Below are 11,447 nucleotides of genomic sequence, written 5' to 3' on the forward strand. Positions count from 1 at the left end.
CTAAGTTCGGAATGTCCTGCCTTCCTCGGCGTTTCCAGAGTCATTTACCATATGTCGTTATGACAGCCGGGTTTATCGTCCCTTCATAAGAGAATTTTATGGAATCTGTTTCGTATGGTGACAGTTTGAGATGAGGGACGTATTTTTTTAATAGTTTGAGTTTAGGATCCTACAGTGAAGCATTTTGAGTTCACAACTTCAGTAACAAATATTATGTTGAGGACAATGCAGTGAACGGTTTGAGTTGACAGTCATGTAATGACACAGTTTGAGTTGAGAATCGTGCAGTGACGTAGTTTGAGTTGTCAGTCGTGTATTGACAGTTTGAGTTGATAATTGTACAGTGACGCAGTTTGAGTTAACCGCGGTAACATAGTTTGAGTTAAGAGCCGTAAGTGACTTAGTTTCATTTTGCAATCATGCAGTGACATAATTTGAGTTGAGAATCGTACAGTGACGAAGATTGAGTTGACAGGTATTCAGTGACAGTTTGATTTGATAATGGTACAGTTGTTTCTGTTGAGGAGAGTAAAGTGACAGTTTAAATTTGCAGCTGTGCAGTGACATAGTTTGAGTTAACAACTGCAGTGGCATAGTTTGAGTTAACAACTGCACAGTGACATAGTTTGAGTTAGCAACTGCGCAGTGGCATAGTTTGAGTTCGCAACTGTGCAGTGGCATAGTTTGAGTTAGCAACTGTGCAGTGGCATAGTTTGAGTTAACAACTGTGCAGTGACATAGTTTGAGTTAACAGCTGCACAGTGACATAGTTTACAACTGCACAGTGACATAGTTTGAGTTAACAACTGCACAGTGACATAGCTTGAGTTAACAAATGCACAGTGGCGTGGTTTGAGTTAACAACTGCACAGTGACATAGTTTGAGTTAACAACTGCAGTGACATAGTTTAAAACTGCACAGTGACATAGTTTGAGTTAACAGCTGCACAGTGACATAGTTTGAGTTCGCAACTGTGCAGTGGCATAGTTTGAGTTAGCAACTGTGCAGTGGCATAGTTTGAGTTAACAACTGTGCAGTGACATAGTTTGAGTTAACAGCTGCACAGTGACATAGTTTACAACTGCACAGTGACATAGTTTGAGTTAACAACTGCACAGTGACATAGCTTGAGTTAACAAATGCACAGTGGCGTGGTTTGAGTTAACAACTGCACAGTGACATAGTTTGAGTTAACAACTGCAGTGACATAGTTTAAAACTGCACAGTGACATAGTTTGAGTTAACAGCTGCACAGTGACATAGTTTGAGTTAAGAAGTGCACAGTGACATAGTTTGAGTTCGCAACTGTGCAGTGGCATAGTTTGAGTTAGCAACTGTGCAGTGGCATAGTTTGAGTTAACAACTGTGCAGTGACATAGTTTGAGTTAACAGCTGCACAGTGACATAGTTTACAACTGCACAGTGACATAGTTTGAGTTAACAACTGCACAGTGACATAGCTTGAGTTAACAAATGCACAGTGGCGTGGTTTGAGTTAACAACTGCACAGTGACATAGTTTGAGTTAACAACTGCAGTGACATAGTTTAAAACTGCACAGTGACATAGTTTGAGTTAACAGCTGCACAGTGACATAGTTTGAGTTAAGAAGTGCACAGTGACATAGTTTGAGCTAATAACTGCACAGTGACAAAGTTTGATTTAACAACTGTAGAGTGACATAGTTTGAGTTAACAACTGCACACTGACACAGTTTGAGTTAACAAATGCACACTGACACAGTTTGAGTTAACAGCTGCACACTGACACAGTTTGAGTTAACAACTGCACACTGACACGGTTTGAGTTAACAACTGCACACTGACGCAGTTTGAGTTAACAACTGAACAGCGATATAGTTAAAGAAAATACTCGCTGTAGGTAATTGTAACAAGATCTGCATTGGCAACACAATTGCACAACAATTCCAAAATGTAAAAAAAAAAAAAAAAAATCTCCTTCGTCGAGTAACCCCATCTGTCGAACAAAGACAATTTTAATGAAAAGCAGAAAACGAGAATGAAGAAGATTAATGATTAAATTTCCACGTGAATTATTACTTTGTTCGATGAGGCGAAATACCAGAGTAATCAAGATGTACAGATAATGAATGACAAGAGTTATTATTAACGTTATGAAGCCTTATTAAAGTGAATAGAGCTTAAACAACGCTGAAATTTTAATGTCAGCAGACTTATTTTAGTATGGTTTATGAAGAAGCGTTCTTAAGCCGGATGAAAATATATCATACTGAGTAATATCGTCGGCATTTTCTCACTATGGTGGGCCTGGGTTCGAGTTCCGGCTTAATGGATTTTCACATATACATGAGCGAGAATGGGAGGGTTTGGGTATGGCCATTGGTGTCTACCCGCTGAGCCGTCAGCAGCCATTGTCTGGTTCCCCTACTCCTCACGTGGGTGGAGATGTAAAGTTTTTCTTTTGGAAATTTTTGCAGAAATGTTTTAAATTTTGGGTGTCTATACATCCTGAAAATTATTATTCAAAAATATTTCAGTACCTTTTTTTGTGTGTGCATGTGTTAAATGACGATTGTAGAGCTACCAACTACAATTATACAGGTGGAATGTTGAATGATAGTTTTTTTTCATGCAGAAAAATGTCCCTTTTCATACTTATTTTCCCGTGAGAAATCAAAATTAGCTGCGAAAATCTCTTCCAAGAAGCTACAATTCTCTGAAATGTGAACATGTCTTTAAAAAGATAAACTGTGACGTCAACTCTCAGAATAAAAAGTGAAGTCAATCCTTTGTAACCAAGACAACGTCCATCTGCTGGGCCTCTCTCTCTCTCTCTCTCTCTCTCTCTCTCTCTCTCTCTCTCTCTCTCTCTCTCTCCGTTTTTTGCTTTCTTTCTCACGCTCTTTTTCCCTTTTTGCCTTGGCTCTCTCTCTCTCTCTCTCTCTCTCTCTCTCTCTCTCTCTCTCTCTCTCTCTCTCTCTCTCTCTTTTTTGCTTTCTTTCTCTCGCTCTTTTTCCCTTTTGCCTTGGCTCTCTCTCTCTCTCTCTCTCTCTCTCTCTCTCTCTCTCTCTCTCTCTCTCTCTCTCCAATTTTTGCTTTCTCTCGCTCTCTTTTTCCCGTTTTTGCTTTGCTCTCTCTCTCTCTCTCTCTCTCTCTCTCTCTCTCTCTCTCTCTCCCCGTCACAGAGAAAAGCAATATTTCCCGATTATTCGGAAATGCATCGGTCAGTCTGTGTTCGTGGAGGTGGGTTCTATTTGACGCCGGACATATTGCGGGCGCGTTCCGTTTGCAACGGAGAATTTTTAAAACGTGTTTGTGGTGGATCTCCAATTCCGAAAGGTTGTTGGTTCTCGGAATGGCGAGGCGACCAACTTCTCTCTCTCTCTCTCTCTCTCTCTCTCTCTCTCTCTCTCTCTCTCTCTCTCTCTCTCTCTCTCTCTCTCTCTCTGGTTGTCATTTTCCTGACGGTTTGTGTTGGTTTTGATATAATATATATATATATATATATATATATATATATATATATATATATATATATATATATATATATATATATATATATATATATATATATACATATATATATATATATATATATATATATATATATATGTATACATATACATATATATATATTGAAATCATCAACACACAATCACGTGTGGAACAGAAATAAATTTCTGACTCACGTCGGGATCGAACCCAGGTCTCTCTCTTAGACTTGTATGGCCTAGTGGATAACGCCCTTGTTTTCCACCTGAGAGACCTGGGTTCGATCCTGACGTGAGTCAGAAATTTATATATACATATATAGATTTTTTTTTTTTATGACAATCACCTTGCTGGGGAAGAGCAGGGGATTCGGTCCCCCAGGAAAGTGGAATAATTGAAGCCTGTTCTGTTAAAACTAGTTTTGCCCAGGCTGGGTTGACGTAAACAATGGAAATTATATACCTGGTGGCTAGTCAACTGTGAGGGGTCATAGCAACAACTGCAGACGCAGTCAGGTCGCTGATTAATCGTTGTTCTTCTTCAAATTAATCGTTGTTCATCTTGAAATGGAGGAAAAAGGAAAATAAAAACAGAAAGCGAATAGGGATATTTTCACAATAATCGACTAACATCCAAGTACATTATTCACGACGGTGATAAACAAAATCACACCCATGTGGTTCCTTCCTTACATATTTGGAGTGATAAATTCGGGTTCCTCGGTTCCAACCCCTACCCCTAATCCCCCGCCCCCAAGTGATACCAATTGGCCAACGAGAGAAAGAAAGGTCCCTCCCTAATTCCGGGATCCATAGGCATCCTCATTTATCTCCGAAGGATCTCCACTGGAACAGAGCAATTAATTTCTGCTCGCTAACACCCCTGCCCTCCTCCTCCTCACCCCCCCCCTCCTCCTCCTCCTCCTCCTCCTCCTCCTCCTCCTCCTCCTCCTCCTCCTCCTCCTCCTCCTCCTCCTCCTCTTCGTATTCTTCCTCCTCCTCCTCCTCTTCTTCTTCTTCTTCTTCTTCTTCTTCTTCTTCTTCTTCTTCTTCTTCTCCTCTGCCTCCTCCTCCTCCTCCTCCTCCCCCTCTTCTTATTCTTCCTCCTCCTCCTCCTCTTCTTATTTTCCTCCTCCTCATCTTCTTTTTCCTCCTCTTTCCCCTTCTCATTATCCTCCTCCTTCTTGTTTTTCTTCTTCTCTTACTCCTCCTCCTCCTCCTCCTCCTCCTCCTCCTCCTCCTCCTTTCCTTCCTTCCTTCCTTATGCTCTCCTTTCCCCCATCTTCCATTCATCCTAATAAACACAAAAGGCAATTATTTCCACCCTCCAGGGCTATAAATAGAGAGCTGTCAGCGTCTGCGTGTAATTGGTGGATTTTCTCGGGTCAGGCTCTTTAAATCCCTCGATTTTATTTTATTTTTTTATTTCTTTTATTTTTTTGAGAAGGAAAAAGAAAATTTTGGGGAAAATAAATTTGGTGATTTATTGACCAGCGGAAAATGCTAATGATGAATTCGCCTATAATTCTAAGACCAACATAAACTAAAATTGTGTGATTCGTGGTTTTTCCACTTAGAATTGCCATAAATTTGGTGTTTTTTTGTGGTTTTTCATTTTAAGTGGGAAGTACTTGGAATTTTTCATTCCAGATACTGTTATCTATATATATATATATATATATATAGAGAGAGAGAGAGAGAGAGAGAGAGAGAGAGAGAGAGAGAGAGAGAGAGAGAGAGAGACATATATATGTGTATGCATGTGCTTCCTTTATTCCATTACGTATTTTACAAGAGCATTCAAAAAATGCAAACCCCCGCCATGCCTAAGCGATTCTCTTCAAAAGTTACACTCCTATCTCTCCCAAATTTGAATCCTTTTGTCAGTGATGATCCCACATTTTTTGGTAAAATTTTCGTCAGTAATCCTGTCAACGCACGTACAAACAAACAAACAAACGGTTGTAAAGACAGAGTATCCGTGACAAAGATATTGTCTTCATGTATACTTTTACGTAATACATACATATCTATACATTTATATTAAGGTTCTTTTATATGTCTCTTTACATACCAGTGTGCAGTAAATGTGCCACGCTGTGGAACTCCTCGGTTCCGGAGGTCCTTTATCCCTCACACCGTTGGACTGTGGAACTTTTTCCCTGAAGATGGCGTGCAATTGAACTTCAGAAGTTCAGGCGAAGGTGCAATGCATTACTACCCTAATACAATTCTCCTTTTATTTTAATAATTAATTTAAAGTTTTGTCTATTTATTGATTTGTTAATTCCAAGTCAATGGCCCCTGTGGTCTTGCTTCATATGAATAGGATTTATCTTCTGAATAATAATAATAATAATAATTATAGCTGTTTCCACGGCATTTAATTTATACAGAGTCTTCTCTATTCTTCTTAGTACCTTTTTTCCCTCAGTCTGTAGCCGGAATAATAATAATAATAATAATAATAATAATAATAATGATAATAGCTGTTTCCACGGCATTTAATTTATACAGAGTCTTCTCTATTCTTCTTATTACCTTTTTTTCCTCAGTCTGTAGCCGGAATAATAATAATAATAATAATAATAATAATAATAATAATAATAATAATAATAATAATAATAATAATAATAAGGGTTATCTCTCTATACATATGTCTCTGTACATATGCCCTACATCCGGTCTAAAGGATACTCTCTCTTCTGTTTTGTCTGTTATCTGAGATATAGTGTGGTACGGACGACGATAAGAGATAAGATTTTACACCATGACTGAGTGACTAATGAGAGCAGAGTACAAACAGCGTTGATGATTGGATAGATTGTGGATGGAGGTTGGTATGCGGATGGTATCGAATTGGTGAAAAAGAGGAAAACCAATGATAGCGGCTTTAAAGGAGAGAGAGAGAGAGAGATGGGGAGGAGAGGAAAGGAGAGAGAGAGAGAAAGAAAGAGAGATGGGGGGAGAGAGAGAGAGAGAGATGGGGAGGGGAGGAAAGGAGAGAGAGAGAGAGATGGGGAGGAGACGAAAGGAGAGAGAGAGAGAGAAAGAGAGAGAGATCGGGAGGAGAGAGAGAGAGAAACGGTGAAAAATAGAAAAAAAAAAAAACAGATGTTAGCTGTTATAAAGAAAAGAGAGAGAGAGAGTCTGGATTATATCATGACAATTTATGCATAAGTGGCAAGATTATAATTAGATTTAAAAATAATTTATTTCGTGGAAAATATAATCGACATACATCTCTCAAGTGAAGGTTCACTCATTATTTATAACGTCGTCATTAAGATACTTAATTGAGCTATGTATACAGAGACAGGAACTGAAATTATAGGTAATTACGTGTTAGTGATATTAGGAATTTATTTTTTTTCTTTTTTTAAATAAGTATTATCTCTTCTTTCTGTATTTCCCTTTAAATCCTATTACTTCTTCCTCATGAACATCTTAATATTCTTTGGAAGCTTGAATTTCTTCCTCATGAACATCATAATATTCTTTGGAAGCTTGAATTTCTTCCTCATGAACATCATAATATTCTTTGGAAACTTGAATTTCTTCCTCATGAACATCATAATATTCTTTGGAAGCTTGAATTTCTTCCTCATGATCACCATAATATTCTTTGGAAGCTTGAATTTCTTCCTCATGAACATCATGATATTCTTTGGAAGCTTGAATTACTTCCTCATGAACATCATAATATTCTTTGGAAGCTTGAATTTCAAGTCAGTGGCCCCTTTGGTGGGCTTGTTCCATATGAATAGGGTTCATCTTGCGAGCAATAATAATAATAAAAATAATAATAATAATAATAATAATAAACCGATGGGTCCGGTGGGTTTGTTCCATATGAATAGGGTTCATCTTCTGAATAATAATAATAATAATAATAATAATAATAATAATAATAATAATAATAATAATAATAATAATAAAAAGTAATCAGAAAGAATAAGAAAATCCTCATTCAGGAGACGAGAAATCCGTAAAATCCATAAGGGGATTAAAACGATGCCATAAAGAACCAAAATAAATGGCCATCGCCCGGTCCATTAAGAGAACTTTTAAGGTCTTTATCGAGTTGGATCGCTTATTTATGCTCTCTCTCTCTCTCTCTCTCTCTCTCTCTCTCTCTCTCTCTCTCTCTCTCTCTGACTTTTATTTATGGGGTAAATAAAGGAGAAGACTGTCTATCTCTATATAGAAGTCATAATAATAATAATTCATTATTATTATTATTATTATTATTATTATTATTATTATTATTATTATTATTATTATTATTATTATTATTATTATTATTTGAACATTTCTCTGTGTTCTTTATAGGAGACGAAAACTGTATGATGGGAAATAATTATTCTTGAACCACATTACTGCCTTACTTGTAATAGAATAATAATAATAATAATAATAATAATAATAATAATAATAATAATAATAATAATAATAATATTATTATTATTATTATTATTATTATTATTATTATTATTATTATTATTATTATTATTATTATTATTCAAGTAGAGATGTGGGTCAGGAATAATTATTCCCTTTTAACCAGTTTTGGTTTCCTGTAAATAAAAATAGAGAAACGTTAAAATAATAATAATAATAATAATAATAATAATAATAATAATAATAACAATAATACTAATAATAATAATTATCATCATTTATTATTATTATTATTACATTACTTCTTTACTTTTAAGAGAATAATAATAATGATAATAATAATAATAATAATAATAATAATAATAATAATAATAATAATAATAATAATAATAATAGTAATGATAATTCATTATTATTATTATTATCCTTTTACAAGTGAAGGAGTAATGCGGTTCAAGAATAATTAATTCCTTATTAACCAGTTTTCGTATCCTGTAAAAAAACACAGGCAAACGTTTAAGTCACTGGCGTCACTCTTTGACATCCGGACTCCGGTGACGTTTTCGTTATCCGACTCCTTTGTGTACCGAATTTAAAACGTAGAATTTGAACTGGTTCCAATTTTATTCGAGAGTCAACAGGAAAGGCTTTCCTCGTGCGCTTGACAAGCTTGGATACTAGGAAAACTGAGAAGGAGAACTTCAAGTTATTGAGGAAAACTTAAGGACAACTTAACCCTTTGTCATTAAAAAGATTAGAAGGAAACCTTCCCCGTAAGGGGTGCAATGCCGACAGTGCACTTCATGCGGTGCACTGTAGGCATTACTAGAGTGCAGCGTGCCTTCGGCCCCTAGCTGCAACCCCTTTCGTTGCTTTTACTATACCTCCTTTCATATTCTCTTTCGTCCATCTTACGTTCCACCCTCTCCTAACGATTGATTCATAGTGAACTGCAAAAGGTTTTCCTCCTGTTACACCTGTCAAACATTTACTCTCAATTTCCGTTTCAGCGCTGAGTGACCTCATTGGTCCCAGTGCTTGGCCTTCGGCCTAAATTCTATGTTCAATTCAAATCAGTTCAGTAGAAGGACACCATATAATTATACTCTTACCGTGGTTGGGCATTTAGGACATCGATAAAATCGTACCCTTATAGAGGTTGGGCATCAAGGAGATTAAAGACAAGTTGAGAACATTAGGACAACTTTTGTACCCTTACCAAGCTTGGGCATTTAGGAAATCGGTAACAGTTTATACCCTTACAGAGGTTGGGCATTAGGAGAATCTAAGGCAACTTATGTCTTTTTCAAGTTCACGTGTTAAACAAAGCAGGAAGGACAACTCGATCCCTTGTTCAGTTTGGGCGTTAAGGAAATTTAGAAAGGAGAAAATATATCCCCTTGTCTAGCTCTTGACATTAGGGGCATATGTAGGCCTGACTGCTGATTAGATTTTATTTATTTACTTTTATGCTCTATCAGTACGAGTGGCCACCAGTGTTTGGTGAATTACATAATTAAATGCAGTAAGTTCTTAGTTTTCACTTGACTTCAAATTCGGAAATATTTCAAGTGAATGATGTGTTGGTTAACAGATATATTTCAGCTTTTCTTCTTCTTCTTCTTCTTCTTCTTCTCCTTCTTCTTCTTCTTCTTCGTCTTCTTCTTCTTTTGCCTTCTTTCCCTGTTTCTACACCTGAACGTTTCGCAAACTAACGTTCATGAGATTCACATATAATCAGGACAAAGTAGAGCCTTCCTTTTCAACACTGTAGGAATGACATTTACATACTTGTTCCATGAGTTATATTAATCATATTATATACAAACTTAGTTACTTGTATACGAAATAGACAGTTCTGATATGTTACTCGTCTTGGTTGAACGCACTTTTGTGAGGTCAGTAAACAAACGCGCGTATTTCTTAGTTCTTTATTGAGGTCTTTGGCGTTCAGAGATCTTCAGTGTGACCTACTGGCTGGTGGCGGGACTTTGTCGATCTGTGTTGTCGCGTATCTGCGCAAAAGAAGGAGTTGCTTCTATTGTCTATGTGTTGTTACTTGGAATTTATTTATTTTTTTATTTTTTTTGATCCAGAACGAATATACTTCCAGGTTAACATACTGTTCAGTCTGTATGAGTATATTAATGGAAAAAAAGAAGAAACCCGTATTATAATAAAAATAAAAATTAGTAAGGGAGAACCAGGTGTATGAGTTCACTCTGATAAGCTGCTGGAATTATATAGTGTCCAATATGCATATGAGTAAATCTGTGGACGAAAGAAAAAGTCACAATAAAAAATAGGTTAGTAAGGGAAAGCCGATAAATGATAGCACGCGATAAGCTGCAGGAAATTGACGATGGAAGGAAAGTAGAATAGATCTGAAAAAGAAAATAAAACTGTGGTTTACGTCGAAAGTCAGTTAACAAGTAAAAAATGCCCCGAAGTGTCTTCGGCGCAATCGAGTTTTCTGCACAGCCGCTACAGCGTATAATCAAGGCCACCGAACATAGATCTATCTTCCGGTGGTCTCGGTGTAATGCCGCATGAGCCGCTGCCCATGAAACTTTAATCACGGCCCGGTGGTGGCCTGTCCTATATCATTGCCAGGTTCATCATTATGGCTAACTTTAACCTTGAGTAAAATAAAAACTACTGAGCCTAGAGGGCTGCAGTTTTGGTACGTTTGATGATTGGAGGGTGGATGATCAACATCCCAATTTGCAGCCCTCTAGCCTCAGTCGTTTTTAAGATCTGATGGCGGACAGAAAAAGTGCGGGCAGAGAAAAGTGGAGACGGACAGGTAAAGCCGGCGCCACGGTTTTCTTTTCAGGAAACTAAAAAACTACTCTGGAACATCAGTCTCATCTCCATAAGTCAGCAACAATCTCGATAAATCTAAGACGAGAAGTTCGTAGCCGGATTCAACTTTACGACTTCGTTCATTTGCCAAAATATTCCACTGGGCGAGGAAGTTTCGAAACTGAGATTCTTTTCTCTGAAATCCACCTTTCTCAGTGGAGGAAATCAGCTGTGTGGGATTCAATTAATTTTTTAAATATTTAAATATTTATTGTTGGCGTAGTTGTTAAATTTGGAGATGATCAAGGGGATATTGAAGACGTGTTCGTAATTTTTTTTCATTGAAGATATAGTTATGAAAGAAAATTATCAGCTATAAAGTTATGAAAGAAAATCATCAGCTATAAAGTTATGCAAGAAAATTATCAGCTATAAAGTTATGAAAGAAAATTATCAGCTATAAAGTTATGAAAGAAAATTATCAAATATAAAGTTATGAAAGGAAATTATCAGCTATAAAGTTATGAAAGCAAATTATCAGCTATAAAGTTATGAAAGAAAATTATGAGCTATAAAGTTATGAAAGAAAATTATGAGCTCTAAAGTTATGAAAGAAAATTATCAGCTATAAAGTTATGAAAGAAAATTATCCGCTATAATTCGGGAATAAAAAAAAAAAAAGCCCTTCTGATGGACCGAATGAGGTCTGACAGAGGGACATCCAAAAATAAACTAGAATAAAAAAAAAATAAGATGAAAAACCCATCAA

The sequence above is a fragment of the Macrobrachium rosenbergii genome, chromosome 42, assembly GCF_040412425.1.
Source record: "Macrobrachium rosenbergii isolate ZJJX-2024 chromosome 42, ASM4041242v1, whole genome shotgun sequence".
Classification (NCBI taxonomy): domain Eukaryota; kingdom Metazoa; phylum Arthropoda; class Malacostraca; order Decapoda; family Palaemonidae; genus Macrobrachium; species Macrobrachium rosenbergii.